This window comes from Pristiophorus japonicus, unplaced genomic scaffold (assembly GCF_044704955.1).
Source record: "Pristiophorus japonicus isolate sPriJap1 unplaced genomic scaffold, sPriJap1.hap1 HAP1_SCAFFOLD_35, whole genome shotgun sequence".
Classification (NCBI taxonomy): Eukaryota; Metazoa; Chordata; class Chondrichthyes; family Pristiophoridae; genus Pristiophorus; species Pristiophorus japonicus.
Window position 1 is genome coordinate 410,376 of NW_027253324.1, and position 26,541 is coordinate 436,916.

The window sequence follows — 26,541 nt, forward strand, 5'->3', positions numbered from 1 at the left end:
AGACTGCGGAAAGTTGGTCCGTTACTGGTTTGTAGGTCAGACTGTGTTCAGTTGGTCAATTTCTGGTTTCTAGGTCAGACTGTGGTCAGTTGCTCAGTTTTTGCTTTCTAGGTCAGACTGAGGTCAGTTCGTCAATTTCTGGTTTCTAGGTCAGACTGTGTTCATTTGGTCAATTTCTGGTTTCTAGGTCAGACTGTGGTCAGTTGGTCAGTTTCTGGTTTGTAGGTCATACTGTGATCAGTTGGACAGTTTCTTGTTCCTAGGTCAGACTGTGCTCAGTTGGTCAGTTTCGGGTTTGTAGGTCAGACTGTGACCAGTTGGACTGTTTCTTTTTCCTAGGTCAGACTGTGTTCAGTTGGTCAATTTCTGGTTTCCAGGTCAGACTTTGGTCAGTTGTTCAGTTTCTGTTTTCTCGGTCAGACTGTGGTCAGTTGGTGAGTTTCGGTTTGTCTCGGTCAGATTGTGGTCAGTTGGTCAGTTGCAGGTTGTCTCGGTCAGAGTCTGGTCAGTTGGTTAGTTTCTGATTTCTTGGTCAGACTGAAGTCAGTTGGTCAGTTTCTGGTTCCTAATTCAGACTGTGATCAGTTGGTCAGTTACGGTTTCTAGCCCAGACTGTGGTCAGTTGGTCAGTATAATTTTTCTATGTCAGACTGTTGTCAGTTGGTCAGTTGCTGGTTGCTAGGTCAGACTGTGGTCAGTTGGTCAGTTTCAGCTTTCTAGATCAGACTGTGGTCAGTTTCTGGTTGCTCGATCAGACTGTGTTCAGTTGGTCAGTTTCTGTTTTCTCGTTCAGACTTGTGGTCAGTTGGTCAGTTTTTGGTTTCTAGTTCAGACTGTGGGTCGTTGGAAAGGTTGTGGTTAAAGGTCAGACTGTGGTCAGTTGGTCAGTTTCTGGTTTTATGTCAGACTGAGGTCTGAAAATTCAGTTTCTGGTTTCTAGGTCAGAATGTGGTCAGTTGGTCAGTTTCTGGTTTCTAGGTCAGACTGTGGTCAGTTGGTCCTTTTCTGGTTTCTAGGTCAGACTGTGGTCAGTTGGTCTGTTTCTGGTTTCTAGGTCAGTCTCTGGTCAGTTGTTCAGTTTTTGGATTCTTGGTCAGATTGTGGTCAGTTGGTGAGTTTCTGGTTTCTAGGTCAGACTGTGCTTAGTTGGTCTGTTTCTGGTTTCTAGGTCAGATTGCGGCCAGTTGGTCAGTTTCTCGTTTGTTGGTCAGATTGTGGTCAGATGGTCAGTTTGAGGTTGTTTCGACTGACTGGGGTAAGTCGGTCAGTTTCTGTTCTCGAGTTACGAATGTGGTCAGTTGGTCAGTTGCTGGTTTCTATGTCAGACTGTGGTCAGTTGGTCAGATACTGTTTGCTCAGTCAGACTGTGGTCTGTTCGTCAGTTTCTTGTTGCCTCCGTCAGACTGTGGTCAGTCGGTCAGTTTCTGGTTCCTAGTTCAGACTGTGGTCATTTAGTCAGTTTCGTGCTGTCTTGGTCAGTTGGTCAGTTGCTGTTTTTCGGTCAGAATGATGTCAGATGGTCAGTTTCTGCTTTCTAGGTCAGAATGTGGTCAGTTGGACAGTTTCTGGTTTCTAGGTCAGACTGTGGTCAGTTGGTCAGTTTCTGCTTTTAGGTCAGACTGAGGTCAGATTGTCAGTTTCTTCTTTCGAGGTCAGATTGTGGTCAGTTGCTAAGTTTCGGGATTCCATGTCAGACTGTGGCCAGTTGATCAGTTGCTGGTTTCTACGTCAGACTGTGGTCAATTGGTCAGATACTGGTTGCTAAGTCAGATTGTGGTAACTTGCTCAGTTTATGGTTTCTAGGTAAGACTGTGGTCATTTGGTCAGTTTCGCGTTGACTTGGAAAGTTGGTCAGTTTCATGTTGTCTCGGTCAGCCTGTTTGCAGTTGGTCAGTTTCTGGTTTCTCGGTCTTACTGTGGTCAGTGATTCAGTTTCTGGTTGTCTAGGTGTGTTTCTCTGGTCAGTTTTTTTTACTTTTTAGATGCTAGGTCATCCTGTGGTCAGTTGGTCAGTTGCTTTTTACTCGGTCAGACTGTGGTCATTTGATCAGTTTCTGGTTCCTAGTTAAGACTGTGGTCATTTAGTCAGTTTCGTGCTGTCTTGTTCAGTTGGTCTGTTTCATGTTGTCTCGGTCAGACTGTGGGTAGTTAGTCAGTTTCTGGTTTATAGGTCAGACTGAGGTCAGATGGTCAGTTTCTGGTATCGAGGTCAGATTGTGGTCAGTTGCTAAGTTTCGGGCTTCCAGGTCAGACTGTGGTCAGTTGGTCAGTTGCTGTTTTTCGGTCAGACTGATGTCAGATGGACAGTTTCTGGTTTCTCGGTCAGAATGTGGTCAGTTGGACAGTTTCTGGTTTCTAGGTCAGACTGTGGTCAGTTGGTCTGTTTCTGGTTTCTTGGTCAGTCTGTGGTCAGTTGTTCAGTTTTTGAATTCTAGGTCAGATTGTGGTCAGTTGGTCAGTTTCGGGTTGTCTCGGTCTGACTAGGGTCAGGAGGTCAGTTTCTGTTTTCGAGTTAAAATGTGGTCAGTTGGTCAGTTGCTGGCTTCTACGTCAGACTGTGGTCAGTTGGTCAGATACTGTTTGCTCAGTCAGACTGTGGTCAGTTGGTCAGTTTCATGATGCCTCCGTCAGACTGTGGTCAGTCGGTCAGTTTCTGGTTCCTAGTTCAGACTGTGTTCATTTAATCAGTTTCGTGCTGTCTTGGTCAGTTGGTCAGTTTCATGTTGTCTCGGTAAGACTGTGGGTAGTTAGTCAGTTTCTGGTTTATAGATCAGGCTGAGGTCAGATGGTCGGTTTCTGGTTTCGTGGTCAGACTGTGGTCAGTTGATGAGTTTCTGGTTTCTGGGTCAGATTGTGGTCAGTTGGTAAATTTCTGGTTTCTCGGGCATACTTTGGTCATTTGGTCAGTTTCTGTTTCCTAGGTCAGACTGTGTTCAGTTGGTCAGTTTCTGGTTTCTAGGTCAGACTGTGTTCAGTTGGTCAGTTTCTGGTTTCTAGGTCAGAGTATGGTCAGTTTGTCAGATTCTGGTTTTTAGGTCAGACTGTGGTCAGTTGGTCAATTTCTGTATTCTCGGTCATACTGTGGTCAATTAGTCAGTTTCTGGTTCCGAGGTCAGACTGTGGTCAGTTGGTCAGTTTCTGGTTCCTAGCTGGGACTGTGTTCAGTTGGTCAGTTTCTGGTTTCTAGGTCAGACTGTGGTCAGTTTGTCAGTTTCTGGTTTCTAGGTCAGACTGAGGTTAGTTGATCAGTTTCTGGTTTCTAGGTCAGACTGTGGTCAGTTGGTAAGTTTCTGGTTCCTAGCTGAGACTGTGTTCAGTTGGGCTGTTTCGGGTTGCTAGGTCAGACTGTGGTCAGTTCATCAATTTCTGGTTTCTCGGTCAGACTGTGGTCAGTTGGTCAGTTTCTGGTTTGTAGGTCAGACTGTGATCATTTGGACAGTTTCTTCTTCCTAGGTCAGACTTTGTTCAGTTGGTCAATTTCTGGTTTCTAGGTCAGACTGTGTTCAGTTGGTCAATTTCTGGTTTCTAGGTCAGACTGTGGTCAGTTGGTCAGTTTCTGGTTTGTAGGTCAGACTGTGATCAGTTGGACAGTTTCTTGTTCCTAGGTCAGACTGTGTTCAGTTGGTCAATGTCTGGTTTCTAGGTCAGACTTTGGTCAGTTGTTCAGTTTCTGGTTCCTAGGTCAGACTGTGTTCAGTTGGTCAGTTTCTGGTTTCTATTTCAGACTGTGGTCAGTTGGTCAATTTCTGTATTCTCGGTCATACTGTGGTCAATTAGTCAGTTTCTGGTTCCGAGGTCAGACTGTGGTCAGTTGGTCAGTTTCCGGTTGCTAGGTCAGACTGTGTTAAGTTGGTCAGTTTCTTGTTTCTACATCAAATTGTGGTCAGTTGCTCAGTTTCGACTTTCTAGGTCAGACTGCGGAAAGTTGGTCCGTTACTGGTTTGTAGGTCAGACTGTGTTCAGTTGGTCAATTTCTGGTTTCTAGGTCAGACTGTGGTCAGTTGCTCAGTTTTTGCTTTCTAGGTCAGACTGAGGTCAGTTCGTCAATTTCTGGTTTCTAGGTCAGACTGTGTTCATTTGGTCAATTTCTGGTTTCTAGGTCAGACTGTGGTCAGTTGGTCAGTTTCTGGTTTGTAGGTCATACTGTGTTCAGTTGGACAGTTTCTTGTTCCTAGGTCAGACTGTGTTCAGTGGTCAATTTCTGGTGTCTAGGTCAGACTTTGGTCAGTTGTTCTGTTTCTGGCTCCTCGATCAGACTGTGTTCAGTTGGTCAGTTTCTGGTTTCTAGTTCAGACTTTGGTCAGTTGTTCATTTTCTGGTTTCTAGGTCAGACTGTGTTCAGTTGGTCAGTTTCTGGTTTCTAGTTCAGACTGTGGTCAGTTGGTCAATTTCTGTATTCTCGTTCATACTGTGGTCACTTCGTCAGTTTCTGGTTCCGAGGTCAGACTGTGGTCAGTTGGTCAGTTTCTTGTTTCTACATCAAATTGTGGTCAGTTGCTCAGTTTCGGCTTTCTAGGTCAGACTGCGGAAAGTTGGTCAGTTACTGGTTGCAAGGTCGAACTGTGGCCAATTGGTCAGTTTCTGGTTGCTCGGTCAGACTGTGGTCAGTTGGTCAGTTTCAGGTTCCTGGCTCAGTCTGAGGCCAGTTTGTCAGTTTCTGGTTTCTAGGTGTGACTGTGGTCAGTTGGTCAGTTCCTGGAATCTAGGCCAGACTGTGCTCAGTTGGTCAGTCACTGGTTGCTAGGTCAGACTGTGCTCAGTTGGTCAGTTTCGGGTTTGTAGGTCAGACTGTGACCAGTTGGACTGTTTCTTTTTCCTAGGTCAGACTGTGTTCAGTTGGTCAGTTTCTGGTTTCTAGTTCAGACTGTGGTCAGTTGGTCAATTTCTGTATTCTCGGTCATACTGTGGTCACTTCGTCAGTTTCTTGTTCCGAGGTCAGACTGTGGTCAGTTGGTCAGTTTCCGGTTGCAAGGTCAGACTGTGGTCAGTTGGTCAGTTTCTTGTTTCTACATCAAATTGTGGTCAGTTGCTCAGTTTCGGCTTTCTAGGTCAGACTGCGGAAAGTTGGTCAGTTACTGGTTGCAAGGTCGGACTGTGGCCAATTGGTCAGTTTCTGGTTGCTCGGTCAGACTGTGGTCAGTTGGTCAGTTTCAGGTTCCTGGCTCAGTCTGAGGCCAGTTTGTCAGTTTCTGGTTTCTAGGTGTGACTGTGGTCAGTTGGTCAGTTCCTGGAATCTAGGCCAGACTGTGCTCAGTTGGTCAGTCACTGGTTGCTAGGTCAGACTGTGCTCAGTTGGTCAGTTTCGGGTTTGTAGGTCAGACTGTGACCAGTTGGACTGTTTCTTTTTCCTAGGTCAGACTGTGTTCAGTTGGTCAATTTCTGGTTTCCAGGTCAGACTTTGGTCAGTTGTTCAGTTTCTGGTTTCTCGGTCAGACTGTGGTCAGTTGGTGAGTTTCGGTTTGTCTCGGTCAGATTGTGGTCAGTTGGTCAGTTGCAGGTTGTCTCGGTCAGAGTCTGGTCAGTTGGTTAGTTTCTGGTTTCTTGGTCAGACTGAAGTCAGTTGGTCAGTTTCTGGTTCCTAATTCAGACTGTGATCAGTTGGTCAGTTACGGTTTCTAGCCCAGACTGTGGTCAGTTGGTCAGTATAATTTTTCTATGTCAGACTGTTGTCAGTTGGTCAGTTGCTGGTTGCTAGGTCAGACTGTGGTCAGTTGGTCAGTTTCAGCTTTCTAGATCAGACTGTGGTCAGTTTCTGGTTGCTCGATCAGACTGTGTTCAGTTGGTCAGTTTCTGTTTTCTCGTTCAGACTTGTGGTCAGTTGGTCAGTTTTTGGTTTCTAGTTCAGACTATGGGTCGTTGGAAAGGTTGTGGTTAAATGTCAGACTGTGGTCAGTTGGTCAGTTTCTGGTTTTATGTCAGACTGAGGTCTGAAAATTCCGTTTCTGGTTTCTAGGTCAGAATGTGGTCAGTTGGTCAGTTTCTGGTTTCTAGGTCAGACTGTGGTCAGTTGGTCCGTTTCTGGTTTCTAGGTCAGACTGTGGTCAGTTGGTCTGTTTCTGGTTTCTAGGTCAGTCTCTGGTCAGTTGTTCAGTTTTTGGATTCTTGGTCAGATTGTGGTCAATTGGTGAGTTTCTGGTTTCTAGGTCAGACTGTGCTTAGTTGGTCTGTTTCTGGTTTTTCGGTCAGATTGCGGCCAGTTGGTCAGTTTCTCGTTTATTGTTCAGATTGTGGTCAGATGGGCAGTTTGAGGTTTTTCGGTCTGACTGGGGAAAGTCGGTCAGTTTCTGTTCTCGAGTTAAGAATGTGGTCAGTTGGTCAGTTGCTGGTTTCTATGTCAGACTGTGGTCAGTTGGTCAGATACTGTTTGCTCAGTCAGACTGTGGTATGTTCGTCAGTTTCTTGTTGCCTCCGTCAGACTGTGGTCAGTCGGTCAGTTTCTGGTTCCTAGTTCAGACTGTGGTCATTTAGTCAGTTTCGTGCTGTCTTGGTCAGTTGGTCAGTTGCTGTTTTTCGGTCAGAATGATGTCAGATGGTCAGTTTCTGGTTTCTAGGTCAGAATGTGGTCAGTTTGACAGTTTCTGGTTTCTAGGTCAGACTGTGGTCAGTTGGTCAGTTTCTCTTTTTAGGTCAGACTGAGGTCAGATTGTCAGTTTCTGGTTTCTAGGTCAGATTGTGGTCAGTTGCTAAGTTTCGGGATTCCATGTCAAACTGTGGCCAGTTGATCAGATGCTGGTTTCTACGTCAGACTGTGGTCAATTCGTCAGATACTGGTTGCTAAGTCAGATTGTGGTAACTTGCTCAGTTTATGGTTTCTAGGTAAGACTGTGGTCATTTGGTCAGTTTCGCGTTGACTTGGTAAGTTGGTCAGTTTCATGTTGTCTCGGTCAGCCTGTTTGCAGTTGGTCAGTTTCTGGTTTCTCGGTCTTACTGTGGTCAGTGATTCAGTTTCTGGTTGTCTAGGTGTGTTTCTCTGGTCAGTTGTTTTTACTTTTTAGATGCTAGGTCATCCTGTGGTCAGTTGGTCAGTTGCTTTTTACTCGGTCAGACTGTGGTCAGTTGATCAGTTTCTGGTTCCTAGTTAAGACTGTGGTCAGTTAGTCAGTTTCGTGCTGTCTTGTTCAGTTGGTCTGTTTCATGTTGTCTCGGTCAGACTGTGGGTAGTTAGTCAGTTTCTGGTTTATAGGTCAGACTGAGGTCAGATGGTCAGTTTCTGGTATCGAGGTCAGATTGTGGTCAGTTGCTAAGTTTCGGGCTTCCAGGTCAGACTGTGGTCAGTTGGTCAGTTGCTGTTTTTCGGTCAGACTGATGTCAGATGGACAGTTTCTGGTTTCTCGGTCAGAATGTGGTCAGTTGGACAGTTTCTGGTTTCTAGGTCAGACTGTGGTCAGTTGGTCTGTTTCTGGTTTCTTGGTCAGTCTGTGGTCAGTTGTTCAGTTTTTGAATTCTAGGTCAGATTGTGGTCAGTTGGTCAGTTTCGGGTTGTCTCGGTCTGACTAGGGTCAGGAGGTCAGTTTCTGTTTTCGAGTTAAAATGTGGTCAGTTGGTCAGTTGCTGGCTTCTACGTCAGACTGTGGTCAGTTGGTCAGATACTGTTTGCTCAGTCAGACTGTGGTCAGTTGGTCAGTTTCATGTTGCCTCCGTCAGACTGTGGTCAGTCGGTAAGTTTCTGGTTCCTAGTTCAGACTGTGTTAATTTAATCAGTTTCGTGCTGTCTTGGTCAGTTGGTCAGTTTCATGTTGTCTCGGTAAGACTGTGGGTAGTTAGTCAGTTTCTGGTTTATAGATCAGGCTGAGGTCAGATGGTCAGTTTCTTGTTTCGAGGTCAGATTGTGGTCAGTTGCTAAATTTCGGGTTTCTAGGTGAGACTGTGGTCAGTTGGTCAGTTGCTGGTTTCTACGTCAGACTGTGGTCAATTGGTAAGATGCTGGTTGCTAAGTCAGATTGTGGTAACTTGCTCAGTTTAAGGTTTCAAGGTCAGACTGTGGTCATTTGGTCAGTTTCGTGTTGTCTTGGTAAGTTGGTCAGTTTCATGTTGTCTCGGTCAGATTGTGGGCAGTTTGTCAGTTTCTGGTTTAGAGGTCAGATTGTGGACAGTTGCTATGTTTCGAGTTTCTAGGTGAGACTTTGGTCAGTTGGTCAGTTGCTGGTTTCTACGTCAGACTGTGGTCAATTGGTCACATACTGGTTGCTAAGTCAGATTGTGGTACCTTGCTCAGTTTATGGTTTCTAGGTCAGACTGTGGTCATTTGGTCAGTTTCGTGTTGTCTTGGTAAGTTGGTCAGTTTCATGTTGTCTCGGTCAGACTTTGTGCAGTTGGTCAGTTTCTGGTATCTTGGTCAGACTGAGGTCTGACTGTGGTCAGTTGGTCAGTTTCTGGTTTCTAGGTCAGACTGTGGTCAGTTGGTCAGTTTCCGGTTGCTAGGTCAGACTGTGGTCAGTTGGTCAGTTTCTTGTTTCTACATCAAATTGTGGTCAGTTGCTCAGTTTCGGCTTTCTAGGTCAGACTGCGGAAAGTTGGTCAGTTACTGGTTGCAAGGTCGGAATGTGGCCAATTGGTCAGTTTCTGGTTGCTCGGTCAGACTGTGGTCAGTTGGTCAGTTTCAGGTTCCTGGCTCAGTCTGAGGCCAGTTTGTCAGTTTCTGGTTTCTAGGTGTGACTGTGGTCAGTTGGTCAGTTCCTGGAATCTAGGCCAGACTGTGCTCAGTTGGTCAGTCACTGGTTGCTAGGTCAGACTGTGCTCAGTTGGTCAGTTTCGGGTTTGTAGGTCAGACTGTGACCAGTTGGACTGTTTCTTTTTCCTAGGTCAGACTGTGTTCAGTTGGTCAATTTCTGGTTTCCAGGTCAGATTTTGGTCAGTTGTTCAATTTCTGGTTTCTCGGTCAGACTGTGGTCAGTTGGTGAGTTTCGGTTTGTCTCGGTCAGATTGTGGTCAGTTGGTCAGTTGCAGGTTGTCTCGGTCAGAGTCTGGTCAGTTGGTTAGTTTCTGGTTTCTTGGTCAGACTGAAGTCAGTTGGACAGTTTCTGGTTCCTAATTCAGACTGTGATCAGTTGGTCAGTTACGGTTTCTAGCCCAGACTGTGGTCAGTTGGTCAGTATAATTTTTCTATGTCAGACTGTTGTCAGTTGGTCAGTTGCTGGTTGCTAGGTCAGACTGTGGTCAGTTGGTCAGTTTCAGCTTTCTAGATCAGACTGTGGTCAGTTTCTGGTTGCTCGATCAGACTGTGTTCAGTTGGTCAGTTTCTGTTTTCTCATTCAGACTTGTGGTCAGTTGGTCAGTTTTTGGTTTCTAGTTCAGACCGTGGGTCGTTGGAAAGGTTGTGGTTAAAGGTCAGACTGTGGTCAGTTGGTCAGTTTCTGGTTTTATGTCAGACTGAGGTCTGAAAATTCCGTTTCTGGTTTCTAGGTCAGAATGTGGTCAGTTGGTCAGTTTCTGGTTTCTAGGTCAGACTGTGGTCAGTTGGTCCGTTTCTGGTTTCTAGGTCAGACTGTGGTCAGTTGGTCTGTTTCTGGTTTCTCGGTCAGTCTCTGGTCAGTTGTTCAGTTTTTGGATTCTTGGTCAGATTGTGGTCAGTTGGTGAGTTTCTGGTTTCTAGGTCAGACTGTGCTTATTTGGTCTGTTTCTGGTTTCTCGGTCAGATTGCGCCCAGTTGGTCAGTTTCTCGTTTGTTGTTCAGATTGTGGTCAGATGGTCAGTTTGAGGTTGTTTCGGTCTGACTGGGGAAAGTCGGTCAGTTTCTGTTCTCGAGTTAAGAATGTGGTCAGTTGGTCAGTTGCTGGTTTCTATGTCAGACTGTGGTCAGTTGGTCAGATACTGTTTGCTCAGTCAGACTGTGGTATGTTCGTCAGTTTCTTGTTGCCTCCGTCAGACTGTGGTCAGTCGGTCAGTTTCTGGTTCCTAGTTCAGACTGTGGTCATTTAGTCAGTTTCGTGCTGTCTTGGTCAGTTGGTCAGTTGCTGTTTTTCGGTCAGAATGATGTCAGATGGTCAGTTTCTGGTTTCTAGGTCAGAATGTGGTCAGTTTGACAGTTTCTGGTTTCTAGGTCAGACTGTGGTCAGTTGGTCAGTTTCTCTTTTTAGGTCAGACTGAGGTCAGATTGTCAGTTTCTGGTTTCGAGGTCAGATTGTGGTCAGTTGCTAAGTTTCGGGATTCCATGTCAAACTGTGGCCAGTTGATCAGTTGCTGGTTTCTACGTCAGACTGTGGTCAATTGGTCAGATACTGGTTGCTAAGTCAGATTGTGGTAACTTGCTCAGTTTATGGTTTCTAGGTAAGACTGTGGTCATTTGGTCAGTTTCGCGTTGACTTGGAAAGTTGGTCAGTTTCATGTTGTCTCGGTCAGCCTGTTTGCAGTTGGTCAGTTTCTGGTTTCTCGGTCTTACTGTGGTCAGTGATTCAGTTTCTGGTTGTCTAGGTGTGTTTCTCTGGTCAGTTTTTTTTACTTTTTAGATGCTAGGTCATCCTGTGGTCAGTTGGTCAGTTGCTTTTTACTCGGTCAGACTGTGGTCATTTGATCAGTTTCTGGTTCCTAGTTAAGACTGTGGTCATTTAGTCAGTTTCGTGCTGTCTTGTTCAGTTGGTCTGTTTCATGTTGTCTCGGTCAGACTGTGGGTAGTTAGTCAGTTTCTGGTTTATAGGTCAGACTGAGGTCAGATGGTCAGTTTCTGGTATCGAGGTCAGATTGTGGTCAGTTGCTAAGTTTCGGGCTTCCAGGTCAGACTGTGGTCAGTTGGTCAGTTGCTGTTTTTCGGTCAGACTGATGTCAGATGGACAGTTTCTGGTTTCTCGGTCAGAATGTGGTCAGTTGGACAGTTTCTGGTTTCTAGGTCAGACTGTGGTCAGTTGGTCTGTTTCTGGTTTCTTGGTCAGTCTGTGGTCAGTTGTTCAGTTTTTGAATTCTAGGTCAGATTGTGGTCAGTTGGTCAGTTTCTGGTTTCTTGGTCAGTCTGTGGTCAGTTGTTCAGTTTTTGAATTCTAGGTCAGATTGTGGTCAGTTGGTCAGTTTCGGGTTGTCTCGGTCTGACTAGGGTCAGGAGGTCAGTTTCTGTTTTCGAGTTAAAATGTGGTCAGTTGGTCAGTTGCTGGCTTCTACGTCAGACTGTGGTCAGTTGGTCAGATACTGTTTGCTCAGTCAGACTGTGGTCAGTTGGTCAGTTTCATGTTGCCTCCGTCAGACTGTGGTCAGTCGGTCAGTTTCTGGTTCCTAGTTCAGACTGTGTTCATTTAATCAGTTTCGTGCTGTCTTGGTCAGTTGGTCAGTTTCATGTTGTCTCGGTAAGACTGTGGGTAGTTAGTCAGTTTCTGGTTTATAGATCAGGCTGAGGTCAGATGGTCAGTTTCTTGTTTCGAGGTCAGATTGTGGTCAGTTGCTAAATTTCGGGTTTCTAGGTGAGACTGTGGTCAGTTGGTCAGTTGCTGGTTTCTACGTCAGACTGTGGTCAATTGGTAAGATAATGGTTGCTAAGTCAGATTGTGGTAACTTGCTCAGTTTAAGGTTTCAAGGTCAGACTGTGGTCATTTGGTCAGTTTCGTGTTGTCTTGGTAAGTTGGTCAGTTTCATGTTGTCTCGGTCAGATTGTGGGCAGTTTGTCAGTTTCTGGTTTAGAGGTCAGATTGTGGACAGTTGCTATGTTTCGAGTTTCTAGGTGAGACTTTGGTCAGTTGGTCAGTTGCTGGTTTCTACGTCAGACTGTGGTCAATTGGTCACATACTGGTTGCTAAGTCAGATTGTGGTACCTTGCTCAGTTTATGGTTTCTAGGTCAGACTGTGGTCATTTGGTCAGTTTCGTGTTGTCTTGGTAAGTTGGTCAGTTTCATGTTGTCTCGGTCAGACTTTGTGCAGTTGGTCAGTTTCTGGTATCTTGGTCAGACTGAGGTCTGACTGTGGTCAGTTGGTCAGTTTCTGGTTTCTCGTTCTTACTGTGGTTAGTGATTCAGTTTGTGGTTGTCGAGGTGTGTTTCTCTGGTCAGTTCTTTACTTTTTGGTTGCTAGGTCACCCTGTGGTCAGTTGGTCAGTTGCTTGTTGCTCGGTAAGACTGTCGTCAGTTGATCAGTTTCTGGTTCCTAGGTCAGACTGTGTTCAGTTAATCAGTTTCTGTTTTCTATGTCAGACTGTAGTCAGTTTGTCAGTTATGGGTTGTCTCAGTCAGACTTTGGTCAATTGGTCAGTTTCTGGTTCCGAGGTCAGAATGTGGTCAATTGATCAGTTTCTGGTGTCTAGGTCAGACTGTGGGCAGTTGGTCAGTTTCTGGTTTCGAGTTAAGAATGTGGTCAGTTGGTCAGTTTCTGGTTTCGAGGTCAGACTGTGGTCAGTTGGACAGTTTCTGTTTTCTAGGTCAGACTGTGGTCAGTTTGTCAGATTCTGCTTTCTCGGTCAGACTGTGGTCCTTTGGTCAGATTCTGGTCTCAAGGTCAGACTGTGGTCAGTTGGTCAGTTTCTGTTTTTAGTTCAGACTGAGGTCAGATGGTCAGTTTCTGGTTTCTAGGTCAGTCTGTGGTCAGTTGGTCAGTTTCTGGTTATGAGTTAAGAATGTCGTCAGTTAGTCAGTTTCTAATTTCGAGGTCAGACTGTGGTCACTTGGTCAGTTTCTGGTTTCTAGGTCAGACAGTGGTCACTTGGTCAGTTTCTGGCTTCTAGGTCAGTCTGTGGTCAGTTAGTCAGTTTCTGGTTCCTAGTTCAGACTGTGGTCAGTTGGTCAGTTACTGGTTTCTCCTTCAGACTGTGGTTAGTTGGTCAGTTTCTGGTTTATCGGTCAGACTGTGGTCTGTTGGTCAGTTTCTGGTTTCTAGGTCAGACTGTGGTCAGTTGTTCAGTTTCTGCTTTCTAGATCAGACTGTGGTCAGTTTGACAGTTTCTGCTTTCTCGGTCTGACTGTGGTCTTTTACTAAGTTTCGGATTGTCTTGGTCAGTTTTTGGTCAGTTGGACAGTTTCTGGCTTCAAGGTCAGACTGTGGTCAGTGGTCAGTTTCTGCTTTCTAGATCAGACTGTGGTCAGTTGGTCAGTTGCTGTTTTTCGATCAGACTGATGTCAGATGGTCAGTTTCTGGTTTCTCGGTCAGATTGTGGTCAGTTGCTAAGTTTCGTGTTTCTAGGTCAGACTGTGGTCAGTTGGTCAGTTGCTGGTTTCTGCGTCAGACTGTGGTCAATTGGTCAGATACTGGTTGGTAAGTCAGATTGTGGTAACTTGCTCAGTTTATGGCTGCTCGGTAAGACTGTAGTCATTTGGTCACTTTCGTGTTGTCTTGGTAAGTTGGTCAGTTTCATGTTGTCTCGGTCAGATTGTGGGCAGTTGGTCAGTTTCTGGTTTCTTGGTCAGACTGAGGTCAGACTGTGGTCAGTTGGTCAGTTTCTGGATTCTCAGTCTGACTGTGGTCAGTGATTCAGTTTCTGTTTGTCTACGTGTGATTCTCTGGTCAGTTTTTTACTTTTTGATTGCTAGGTCATCCTGTGGTGAGTTGGTCAGTTGCTTATTGCTCGGTCAGACTGTGGTCAGTTGATCAGTTTTTGGTTCCTAGGTCAGACTGTGGTCAGTTAATCAGTTTCTGTTTTCTATGTCAGTCTGTGGTCAGTTGGTCAGTTACGGGTTATCTCAGTCAGACTTTGGTCAGTTGGTCAGTTTCTGGTTCCGAGGTCAGAATGTGGTCAATTGGTCTGTTTCTGGTGTCAAGGTTAGACTGTGGGCAGTTGGTCAGTTTCTGGTTTCGAGTTAAGAATGTGGTCAGTTGTTCAGTTTCTGGTTTCGAGGTCAGACTGTGGTCAGTTGGACAGTTTCTGGTTTCTAGGTCAGACTTTGGTCCGTTGGTCAGGTTCTGCTCTCAAGTTCAGACGAGGACAGATGGTCAGTTTCTGGTTTCTAGGTCAGAATGTGATCAGTTGGTCAGTTTCTGGTTTCGAATTCAGAATGTCGTCAGATGGACAGTTTCTGGTTTCGTGGTCAGACTGTGGTCAGTTAGTCAGTTTCTAATTTCGAGGTCAGACTGTGGTCAGTTGGTCAGTTTCTGGTTTCCAGGTCAGACTGTGGTCAGTTGGTCAGTTTCTGGTTTCTAGGTCAGACTGTGGTCACTTGGTCAGTGTCTGGCTTCTAGGTCAGTCTGTGGTCATTTTGTCAGTTTCTGGTTCCTAGTTCAGACTGTGGTCAGTTGGTCAGTTCCGAGTTTCTCGTTCAGACTGTGGTTAGTTGGTCAGTTTCTGGTTTATAGGTCAGACTGTGGTCAGTTGGTCAGTTGCTGGTTGCTAGGTCAGACTGTGGTCAGTTGGTCTGTTTCTGGTTTCTCGTTCAGACTGTGGTTAGTTGGTCAGTATCTGGTTTATAGGTCAGACTGTGGTCAGTTGGTCAGTTTCTGGTTTCTAGGTCAGATTGTTTTCATTTGGTCAGTTTCGTATTGTCTTGGTAAGTTGGTCAGTTTCATGTTGTCTCTGTCAGACGGTGGGCAGTTGGTCAGTTTCTGGTTTCTTGGTCAGACTGAGGCCTGACTGTGGTCAGTTGGTCAGTTTCTGGTTTCTCGGTCTCACTGTGGTCAGTGATTCAGTTTCTGGTTGTCTAGGTGTGTTTCTCTTGTCAGTTTTCTACTTTTTGGTTGCTAGCTCTTCCTGTGGTCAGTTGGTCAGTTGCTTGTGGCTCGGTCAGACTGTGTTCATTTGATCAGTTTCTGGTTCCTAAGTCAGACTGTGGTCAGTTAATCAGTTTCTGTTTCTATGTCAGACTGTGGTCAGTTGGTCAGTTACGGGTTGTCTCAGTCAGACTTTGGTCGGTTGGTCAGTTTCTGGTTCCGAGGTCAGAATGTGGTCAATTGGTCAGTTTCTTGTGTCTAGGTCAGATTGTGTCAGTTGGTCAGTTTCAGTTTTCTAGGTCACACTGTGGTCAGTTGGATAGTTTCTGGTTCCTAGTTCAGACTGGTCAGTTGTTCAGGTATGGTTCCTAGTTCAGACTGTGGGCAGTTGGTCAATTTCTGGTTTCGAATTAAGATGTGGTCAGTGGGTCAATTTCTGGTTTTGAGGTCAGACTGTGGTCAGTTGGACAGTTTCTGTATTCTAGGTCAGACTGTGGTCAGTTGGTCAGTTTCTGGTTTCTAGGTCAGACTTTGGTCCGTTGGTCAGATTCTGGTCTCAAGGTCAGACTGTGGTCAGTTGGTCAGATACTGGTTGCTAGGTCAGAATGTGGCCTGTTGGACAGTTTGTGGTTGCTAGCTCAGATTGTGATCATTGGGTCACTTTCTGTTTTCGAGGTCAGATTGTGGTCAGTTGCTCATTTTCTGGTTTCTAGGTCAGACTGTGTTCATTTGGTGAGTTTCGTGTTGTCTTGGTCAGTTGGTCAGTTTCATGTTGTCTCGGTCAGACTGTGGGCAGTTGATCAGTTTCTGGTTTCTAGGTCAGACTCTGGTCAGACTGTGGTCAGGTGGTCAGTTACGGGTTGTCTCAGTCAGACTTTGGTCGGTTGGTCAGTTTCTGGTTCCGAGGTCAGAATGTGGTCAATTGGTCAGTTTCTGGTGTCTAGGTCAGATTGTGTCAGTTGGTCAGTTTCAGTTTTCTAGGTCACACTGTGGTCAGTTGGATACTTTCTGGTTTAGAATTAAGAATGTGGTCAGTGGGTCAGTTTCTGGTTTCGAGGTCAGACTGTGGTCAGTTGGACAGTTTCTGTTTTCTAGGTCACACTGTGGTCAGTTGGTCAGTTTCTGGTTTCTAGGTCAGACTTTGGTCCGTTGGTCAGGTTCTGGTCTCAAGTTCAGACTGTGGTCAGTTGGTCAGTTTCTGTTTTTATTTCAAACTGAGGTCAGATGGTCAGTTTCTGGTTTCTAGGTCAGAATGTGGTCAGTTTGTCAATTTCTGGTTTCGCGTTAAGAATGTCGTCAGTTGGACAGTTTCTGGTTTCGAGGTCAGACTGTGGTCAATTCGTCAGTTTCTAATTTCGAGGTCAGACAGTGGTCAGTTGGTCAGTTTCTCGTTTCTAGGTCAGACTGTGGTCAGTTGGTTAGTTTCTGGTTGTAGGTCAGACTTTGGTCCGTTGGTCAGGTTCTGGTTTCAAGGTCAGACTGTGGTCAGTTGGTCAGTTTCTGTTTTTAGGTCAGACTGAGGTCAGATGGTCAGTTTCTGGTTTCCAGTTCAGAATGTGGTCAGTTGGTCAGTTTCTGGTTTCGAATTCAGAATATCGTCAGATGGACAGTTTCTGGTTTCGAGGTCAGACTGTGGTCAGTTGGTCAGTTTCTAATTTCGAGGTCAGACTGTGGTCAGTTGGTCAGTTTATCGGTTTCTAGGTCAGACTGTGGTCACTTGGTCAGTTTCTGGCTTCACGATCAGTCTGTGGACATTTAGTCAGTTTCTGGTTCCTAGTTCAGACTGTGGTCAGTTGGTCAGTTCCAGGTTTCTCGTTCAGACTGTGGTTAGTTGGTCATTTTCTGGTTTATAGGTCAGATGGTGGTCAGTTGGTCTGTTTCTGCTTTCTAGATCAGACTGTGGTCAGTTTGTCATTTTCTGCTTTCTAGGTCAGACTGTGGTCACTTGTACAGTTTCTGCTATCCAGGTCAGTCTGTGGTCCGTTGGTCAGTTTCTGGTTCCTAGTTCAGACTGTGGTCAGTGGGTCAGTTACTGGTTTCTCGTTCAGACTGTGGTTAGTTGGTCAGTTTTGGTTTATAGGTCAGACTGTGGTCAGTTGGTCAGTTTCTGGTTTCGAGGTCAGAATGTGGTCAGTTTCTGGTTTCTAGGTCTGACTGTGGTCAGTTCGTCAGTTTCGGATTGTCTCGGTCAGTTTTTGGTCAGTTGGATAGTTTCTGGTTTCAAGTTCAGACTGTGGTCAGTGGTCAGTTTCTGCTTTCTAGATCAGACTGTGGTCAGTTTGTCAGTTTCTGGTTTCTAGTTCAGACTGTGGTCAGTTGGTCTGTTTCGGATTGTCTCGGTCACTTTTTGGTCAGTTGAACAGTTTCTGGTTCTAGATCAGACTGTGGTCGGTTGGTCAGTTCCTGGTTCCAAGTTCACATTGTGGTCAGTTGGTCAGATTCTGTTTTCTAGGTCAGACTGTGGTCAGTTGGTCAGTTTCTGGTTTATTGGTCAGAATCTGGTCAGTTGGTCACTTTCTGGTTAAAGATCAGACTGTGGTCCATTGGTCAGTTACTGGTTCCTCGGTCAGTCTGTGGTCAGTTGCTCAGTTTCTGGTTTATAGGTCAGACTGTGGGCAGTTGGTCAGTTGCTTGTTCTAGGTCAGTCTGTGGACAGTTCGTCAGTTGCTGGTTGCTAGATCAGTCTCTGTGCAGTTTGTTACTTTTTGGTTGCGAGCTCATCCTGTAGTCCATTGGTCAGTTGCTGGTTACTTGATCAGACTGTGGTCAGTTCCATCAGTTTCTGGTTTCTCGGTCAGACTGTGGTCAGTTGGTCAGTTTCGGTTTGTCTCGGTCAGACTGTGGTCAGTTGGTCAGTTGCAGGTTGTCTCGGTTAGAATCTGGTCAGTTGGTTAGTTTCTGGTTTCTAGGTCCGACTGAAGTCAGTTGGTCAGTTTCTGGTTCCTAATTCATATTGTGATCAGTTGGTCAGTTACGGTTTCTAGCTCAGACTGTGGTCAGTTGTTCAGTATCATTTTTCTATGTCAGACTGTTGTCAGTTGGTCAGTTGCTGGTTGCTCGATCAGACTGTGTTCAGTTGGTCAGTTTCTGTATTCTCGGTCAGACTGTGGTCAGTTGGTCAGTTTCTGTTTTCTAGTTCAGACTGTGGGTAGTTGGACAGGTTGTGGTTAAAGGTCAGACTGTGGTCAGTTGGTCAGTTTCTGGTTTTATGTCAGACTGAGGTCTGTTTAGTCCGTTTCTGGTTTCTAGGTCAGAATGTGGTCAGTTGGTCAGTTTCTGGTTTCTAGGTCAGACTGTGGTCAGTTGGTCCGTTTCTCCTTTTAGGTCAGACTGTGGTCAGTTGGTCTGTTTCTGGTTTCTAGGTCAGATTGTGGTCAGTTGGTCCGTTTCTCTTTCTAGGTCAGACTGTGGTCAGTTGTTAAGTTTTTGGGTTCTAGGTCAGATTGTGGTCAGTTGGTCAATTTCTGGTTTCTAGGTCAGACTGTGGTTAGTTGTTCTTTTTCTGGTTTCTAGGTCCGATTGTGGTCAGTTGGTCAGTTTCTGGTTTCTAGGTCAGATTGTGGTCAGTTGGTCAGTTTCGGGTTGTTTCGGTCTGACTGGGATCAGTCGGTCAGTTTCTGTTTTCGAGTTAAGAATGTGGTCAGTTGGTCAGTTGCTGGTTTCTATGTCAGACTGTGGTCAGTTGGTCAAATACTGTTTGCTCAGTCAGACTGTGGTCAGTTCGTCATTTTCTTGTTGCCTCCGTCAGACTGTGGTCAGTCCGTCAGTTTCTGGTTCCTAGTTCAGACTGTGGTCTTTTAGTCAGTTTCGTGCTGTCTTGGTCAGTTGGTCAGTTTCATGTTGTCTCGGTCAGACTGTGGGTAGTTAGTCAGTTTCTGGATTATAGGTCAGACTGAGGTCAGATGGTCAGTTTCTGGTTTCGAGGTCAGATTGTTGTCAGTTGCTAAGTTTCGGGTTTCTAGGTCAGACTGTGGTCAGTTGGTCAGTTGCTGTTTTTCGGTCAGACTGATGTCAGATGGTCAGTTTCTGGTTTCTCGGTCAGAATGTGGTCAGTTGGACAGTTTCTGGTTTCTAGGTCAGACTGTGGTCAGTTGGTCAGTTTCTGTTTTTAGGTCAGACTGAGGTCAGATGGTCAGTTTCTGCTTTCGAGGTCAGATTGTGGTCAGTTGCCAAGTTTCGGGTTTCTAGGTGAGACTAGGTCAGTTGGTCAGTTGCTGGTTTCTACGTCAGACTGTGGTCAATTGTTCAGATACTGGTTGCCATGTCAGATTGTGGTAACTTGCTCAGTTTATGGTTTCTAGGTCAGACTGTGGTCATTTGGTCAGCTTTGTGTTGTCTTGGTAAGTTGGTCAGTTTCATGTTGTCTCGGCCAGACTGTGGGCAGTTGGTCAGTTTCTGGTTTCTTGGTCTTACTGTGGTCAGTGATTCAGTTTCTGGTTGTCTAGGTGTGTTTCTCTTGTCAGTTTTTTACTTTTTGGTTTCTAGGTCATCCTGTTGTCAGTTGGTCAGTTGCTTGTTGCTCGGTCAGACTGTGGTCAGTTGATCAGTTTCTGGTTCCTAGGTCAGAATGTGGTCCGTTAATCAGTTTCTGTTTTCAAAGTCAGACTGTGGTCAGTTGGTCAGTTACGGGTTGTCTCAGTCAGACTTTGATCAGTTGGTCAGTTTCTGATTCCGAGGTCAGAATGTGGTCAATTGGTCAGTTTCTGGTGTCTCGGTCAGATTGTGTCAGTTGGTCAGTTTCAGTTTTCTAGGTCACACTGTGGTGAGTTGGATAGTTTCTGGTTCCTAGTTCAGACTGGTCAGTTGGTCAGTTATGGTTCCTAGGTCAGACTGTGGTCAGTTGATCAGTTTCTGAATTCTAGGTCAGACTTTGGTCCGTTGGTCAGGTTCTGGTCTCAAGGTCAGTCTGTGGTCAGTTGGTCAGTTTCTGTTTTTAGGTCAAACTGATGTCATATGGTCAGTTTCTGGTAACTTGGTCAGAATGTGGTCAGTTGGTCAGTTTCTGTTTTCGAGTTAAGAATGTCGTCAGTTGGACAGTTTCTGGTTTCGAGGTCAGACTGTGGTCAGTTTGTCAGTTTCTAATTTCGAGGTCAGACTAAGGTCAGTTGGTCAGTTTCTCGTTTCTAGATCAGAATGTGTTCAGTTGGTCAGTTTATGGTTTCTAGGTCAGACTGTGGTCAGTTGGTCAATTGCTCGTTTCTAATTCAGACTGTGGCCAGTTGGTCAGATACTGTTTGCTATGTCAGAATGTGGCCTGTTGGACAGTTTGTGGTTGCTAGCTCAGACTGTGATCATTTGGTCACTTTCTGTTTTCGAGGTCAGATTGTGCTCAGTTGCCCAGTTTCTGGTTTCTAGGTCAGACTGTGTTCATTTGTTGAGTTTCGTGTTGTCTTGGTCAGTTGATCAGTTTCATGTTGTCTCGGTCAGACTGTGGGCAGTTGATCAGTTTCTGGTTTCTAGGTCAGACTCTGGTTAGACTGTGGTCAGTTGGTCAGATACTGCTTGCTAAGTCAGATTGTGGTCACTTGCTCAGTTAAAGGTTTCTAGGTCAGACTGTGGTCATTTGGTCAATTTCGTGTTGTCTTGGTCAGTTGGTCAGTTTCATGTTGTCTCGGTCAGACTGCGGGCAGTTGGTCAGTTTCTGATTTCGAGGTCAGATTGTGGTCAGTTGCTAAGTTTCTGGTTTCCAGGTCAGACTGTGGTAAGTTGGTCAGTTTCTGTTTTTAGGTCAGACTGAGGTCAGATGGTCAGTTTCTGGTTTCGAGGTCAGATTGTGGTCAGTTGCTAAGTTTCGGGTTTCTAGGAGAGACTTTGGTCAGTTGGTCAGTTGCTGGTTTCTACGTCAGACTGTGGTCAATTGGTCAGTTTCTGGTTCCTAATTCAGTCTGTGGTCAGTTGGTCAGTTTCTGCTTTCTAGATCAGACTGTGGTCAGTTTCTGGTTGCTCAATCAGACTGTGTTCAGTTGGTCAATTTCTATTTTCTCGGTCAGACTGTGGGCGGTTGGTCAGTTTCTGGTTTCTAGTTCAGACTGTGGGTAGTTGGACAGGTTGTGGTTAAAGGTCAGACTGTGGTCAGTTGGTCAGTTTCTGGTTTTATGTCAGACTGAGGTCTGAATAGTCCGTTTCTGGTTTCTAGGTCAGAATGTGGTCAGTTGGTCAGTTTCTGGTTTCTAGGTCAGACTGTGGTCAGTTGGTCTGTTTCTGATTTCCAGGTCAGTCTGTGGTCAGTTGCTCTGTTTCTGGTTTCTAGGTCAGTCTGTGGTCAGTTGTTCAGTTTTTGGATTCTAGGTCAGATTGTGGACAGTTGGTCAGTTTCTGGTTTCTAGGTCAGATGGTGGTCAGTTGGTCAGTTTCGGGTTGTTTCGGTCTGACTGGGGTCAGTCGGTCAGTTTCTGTTTTCGAGTTAAGAATGTAGTCATTTGGTCAGTTGCTGGTTTCTATGTCAGACTGTGGTCAGTTGGTCAGATACTGTTTGCTCAGTCGGACTGTGTTCAGTTCGTCAGTTTCTTGTTGTCTCCGTCAGACTGTGGTCAGTCGGTCAGTTTCTGGTTCCTAGTTCAGACTGTGGTCATTTAGTCAGTTTCGTGCTGTCTTGGTCAGTTGATCAGTTTCATGTTGTCTCGGTCAGACTGTGGGTAGTTAGTCAGTTTCTGGATTATAGGTCAGAATGAGGTCAGATGGTCAGTTTCTGGTTTCGAGATCAGATTGTTGTCAGTTGCTAAGTTTCGGGTTTCTAGGTCAGACTGTGGTCAGTTGGTCAGTTGCTGTTTTTCGGTCAGACAGATGTCAGATGGTCAGTTTCTGGTTTCTCGGTCAGAATGTGGTCAGTTGGTCAGTTTCTGGTTTCGAGTTAAGAATGTCGTCAGTTGGACAGTTTCTGGTTTCGAGGTCAGACTGTGCTCAGTTTGTCAGTTTCTAATTTCGAGGTCAGACTAAGGTCAGTTCGTCATTTTCTCGTTTCTAGGTCAGAATGTGTTCAGTTGGTCAGTTTCTAGTTTCTAGTTCAGACTATGGTCAGTTGGTCAATTGCTGGTTTCTACGTCAGACTATGGCCAGTTGGTCAGATACTGGTTGCTAGGTCAGAATGTGGCCTGTTGGACAGTTTGTGGTTGCTAGCTCAGACTGTGATCACTTGGTCACTTTCTGTTTTCGAGGGCAGATTGTGGTCAGTTGCTCAGTTTCTGGTTTCTAGGTCAGACTGTGTTCATTTGGTGAGTTTCGTGTTGTCTTGGTCAGTTGGTCAGTTTCATGTTGTCTCGGTCAGACTGTGGGCAGTTGGTCAATTTCTGGTTTCGAATTAAGAATGTGGTCAGTGGGTCAGTTTCTGGTTTCTAGGTCAGACTGAAGTCAGTTGGTCAGTTTCTGGTTCCTAATTCAGATTGTGATCAGTTGGTCAGTGACGGTTTCTAGCTCAGACTGTGGTCAGTTGGTCAGTATCATTTTTCAATGTCAGACTGTGGTCAGTTGGTCAGTTGCTGGTTGCAAGGTCAGACTGTGGTCAGTTGGTCAGTTTCTGCTTTCTAGATCAGACTGTGGTCAGTTTCTGGTTGCTCGATTAGACTGTGTTCAGTTGGTCAGTTTCTGTTTTCTCGGTCAGACTGTGGTCAGTTGGTCAGTTTCTGGTTTCTAGTTCAGACTGTGGGGAGTTGGACAGGTTGTGGTTAAAGGTCAGACTGTGGTCAGTTGGTCAGTTTCTGGTTATATGTCAGACTGAGGTCTGAATAGTCCGTTTCTGTTTTCTAGGTCAGAATGTGGTCAGTTGGTCAGTTTCTGGTATGTAGGTCAGACTGTGGTCAGTTGGTCCATTTCTGGTTTCTAGGTCAGACTGTGGTCAGTTGGTCCGTTTCTTTTTCTAGGTCAGACTGTGGTCAGTTGGTCTGTTTCTGGTTTCTAGGTCAGAATGTGGTCAGTTGGTCCGTTTCTCTTTCTAGGTCAGACTATGGCCAGTTGGTCAGATACTGGTTGCTAGGTCAGAATGTGGCCTGTTGGACAGTTTGTGGTTGCTAGCTCAGACTGTGATCACTTGGTCACTTTCTGTTTTCGAGGGCAGATTGTGGTCAGTTGCTCAGTTTCTGGTTTCTAGGTCAGACTGTGTTCATTTGGTGAGTTTCGTGTTGTCTTGGTCAGTTGGTCAGTTTCATGTTGTCTCGGTCAGACTGTGGGCAGTTGGTCAATTTCTGGTTTCGAATTAAGAATGTGGTCAGTGGGTCAGTTTCTGGTTTCTAGGTCAGACTGAAGTCAGTTGGTCAGTTTCTGGTTCCTAATTCAGATTGTGATCAGTTGGTCAGTGACGGTTTCTAGCTCAGACTGTGGTCAGTTGGTCAGTATCATTTTTCAATGTCAGACTGTGGTCAGTTGGTCAGTTGCTGGTTGCAAGGTCAGACTGTGGTCAGTTGGTCAGTTTCTGCTTTCTAGATCAGACTGTGGTCAGTTTCTGGTTGCTCGATTAGACTGTGTTCAGTTGGTCAGTTTCTGTTTTCTCGGTCAGACTGTGGTCAGTTGGTCAGTTTCTGGTTTCTAGTTCAGACTGTGGGGAGTTGGACAGGTTGTGGTTAAAGGTCAGACTGTGGTCAGTTGGTCAGTTTCTGGTTATATGTCAGACTGAGGTCTGAATAGTCCGTTTCTGTTTTCTAGGTCAGAATGTGGTCAGTTGGTCAGTTTCTGGTATGTAGGTCAGACTGTGGTCAGTTGGTCCATTTCTGGTTTCTAGGTCAGACTGTGGTCAGTTGGTCCGTTTCTTTTTCTAGGTCAGACTGTGGTCAGTTGGTCTGTTTCTGGTTTCTAGGTCAGAATGTGGTCAGTTGGTCCGTTTCTCTTTCTAGGTCAGACTGTGGTCAGTTGTTCAGTTTTTGGATTCTAGGTCAGATTGTGGTCAGTTGGTCAGTTTCGGGTTTCTAGGTCAAACTGTGGTTAGTTGTTCTGTTTCTGGTTGCTAGGTCCGATTATGGTCAGTTGGTCAGCTTCTGGTTTCTAGGTCAGATTGTGGTCAGTTGGTCAGTTTCGGGTTGTTTCGGTCTGACTGGGATCAGTCGGTCAGTTTCTGTTTTCGAGTTAAGAATGTGGTCAGTTGGTCAGTTGCTGGTTTCTATGTCAGACTGTGGTCAGTTGGTCAGATACTGTTTGCTCAGTCAGACTGTGGTCAGTTCGTCATTTTCTTGTTGCCTCCGTCAGACTGTGGTCAGTCCGTCAGTTTCTGGTTCCTAGTTCAGACAGTGGTCTTTTAGTCAGTTTTGTGCTGTTTTGGTCAGTTGGTCAGTTTCATGTTGTCTCGGTCAGACTGTGGGTAGTTTTTCAGTTTCTGGATTATAGGCCAGACTGAGGTCAGATGGTCAGTTTCTGGTTTCGAGGTCAGATTGTTGTCAGTTGCTAAGTTTCGGGTTTCTAGGTCAGACTGTGGTCAGTTGGTCAGTTGCTGTTTTTCGGTCAGACAGATGTCAGATGGTCAGTTTCTGGTTTCTCGGTCAGAATGTGGTCAGTTGGACAGTTTCTGGTTTCTAGGTCAGACTGTGGTCAGTTGGTCAGTTTCTGTTTTTAGGTCAGACTGAGGTCAGATGGTCAGTTTCTGCTTTCGAGGTCAGAATATGTTCAGTTGCCAAGTTTCGGGTTTCTAGGTGAGACTAGGTCAGTTGGTCAGTTGCTGGTTTCTACGTCAGACTGTGGTCAATTGGTCAGATACTGGTTGCTAAGTCAGATTGTGGTAACTTGCTCAGTTTATGGTTTCTAGGTCAGACTGTGGTCATTTGGTCAGTTTCGTGTTGTCTTGATAAGATGGTCAGTTTCATGTTGTCTCGGTCAGACTGTGGGCACTTGGTCAGTTTCTGGTTTCTTGGTCTTACTGTGGTCAGTGATTCAGTTTCTGGTAGTTTAGGTGTGTTTCTCTGGTCAGTTTTTTACTTTTTGGTTGCTAGGTCATCCTGTGGTCAGTTGGTCAGTTGCTTGTTGCTCGGTCAGACTGTGGTCAGTTGATCTGTTTCTGGTTCCTAAGTCAGACTGTGGTCAGTTAATCAGTATCTGTTTTCAATGTCAGACTGTGGTCAGTTGGTCAGTTACGGGTTGTCTCAGTCAGACTTTGGTCAGTTGGTCAGTTTCTGGTTCCGAGGTCAGAATGTGGTCAATTGGTCAGTTTCTGGTGTCTAGGTCAGACTGTGTCAGTTGGTCAGTTTCAGTTTTCTAGGTCACACTGTGGTCAGTTGGATAGTTTCTGGTTCCTAGTTCAGACTGGTCAGTTGGTCACTTATGGTTCCTCGGTCAGACTTTGGGCAGTTGGTGAATTTCTGGTTTCGAATTAAGAATGTGGTCAGTTGGTCAGTTTCTGGTTTCGAGGTCAGACTGTGGTCAGTTGGACAGTTTCTGTTTTCTAGGTCAGACTGTGGTCAGTTGATCAGTTTCTGGTTTCTAGGTCAGACTTTGGTCCGTTGGTCAGGTTCTGGTCTCAAGGTCAGACTGTGGTCAGTTGGTCAGTTTCTGTTTTTAGGTCAAACTGATGTCAGATGGTAAGTTTCTGGTTTCTAGGTCAGAATGTGGTCAGTTGGTCAGTTTCTGGTTTCGAGTTAAGAATGTCGTCAGTTGGACAGTTTCTGGTTTCGAGGTCAGACTGTGGTCAGTTTTTCAGTTTCTAATTTCGAGGTCAGACTATGGTCAGTTGGTTAGTTTCTCGTTTCTAGGTCAGAATTTGGTCAGTTGGTTAGTTTCTGGTTTCTAGGTCAGACTGTGGTCAGTAGGTCAATTGCTGGTTTCTACGTCAGACTGTGGCCAGCTGGTCATATACTGGTTGCGAGGTCAGAATGTGGCCTGTTGGACAGTTTGTGGCTGCTAGCTCAGACTGTGATCATTTGCTCACTTTCTGTTTTCGAGGTCAGATTGTGGTCAGTTGCTCAGTTTCTGGTTTCTATGTCAGACTGTGTTCATTTGCTGAGTTTCATGTTGTCTTGGTCAGTTGGTCAGTTACATGTTGTCTCGGTCAGACTGTGGGCAGTTGATCAGTTTCTGGTTTCTAGGTTAGACACTGGTCAGACTGTGGTCAGTTGGTCAGATGCTGTTTGCTAAGTCAGATTGTGGTCACTTGCTCAGTTAAAGGTTTCTAGGTCAGACTGTGGTCATTTGGTCAATTTCGTGTTGTCTTGGTCAGTTGGTCAGTTTCATGTTGTCTCGGTCAGACTGCGGGCAGTTGGTCAGTTTCTGGTTTATAGGTCAGACTGAGGTCAGATGGTCAGTTTCTGATTTCGAGGTCAGATTGTGGTCTGTTGCTAAGTTTCTGGTTTCTTGGTCAGACTGTGGTAAGTTGGTCAGTTTCTGGATTATAGGTCACACTGAGGTCAGATGGTCACTTTCTGGTTTCGAGGTCAGATTGTGGTCAGTTGCTAAGTTTCGGGTTTCTAGGTGAGACTGTGGTCAGTTGGTCAGTTGCTGGTTTCTACGTCAGACTGTGGTCAATTGGTCAGATACTGGTTGCTAAGTCAGATTGTGGTAACTTGCTCAGTTTATGGTTTCTAGGTCAGACTGTGGTCAGTTAATCAGTTTCTGTTTTCTATGTCAGCCTGTGGTCAGTTGGTCAGTTATGGGTTGTCTCAGTCAGACTTTGGTCAGTTGGTCAGTTTCAGGTTCCGAGGTCAGAATGTGGTCAATTGGTCAGTTTCTGGTGTCGAGGTCAGACTGCGGGCAATTGGTCAGTTTCTGGTTTCGAGTTAATAATGTGGTCAGTTGGTCAGTTTCTGGTTTCGATGTCAGACTGTGGTCAGTTGGACAGTTTCTGTTTTCTAGATCAGACTGTGGTCAGTTTGACAGATTCTGGTTTCTAGGTCATACTGTGGTCCTTTGGTCAGATTCTGGTCTCAAGGTCAGACTGTGGTCAGTTGGTCAGTTTCTGTTTTTAGTTCAGACTGAGGTCAGATGGTCAGTTTCTGGTTTCTAGGTCAGAATGTGGTCAGTTGGTCAGGTTCTGGTTTCTAGGTCAGGTTGTGGTCAGTTGGTCAGTTTCGGGTTGTTTCGGTCTGA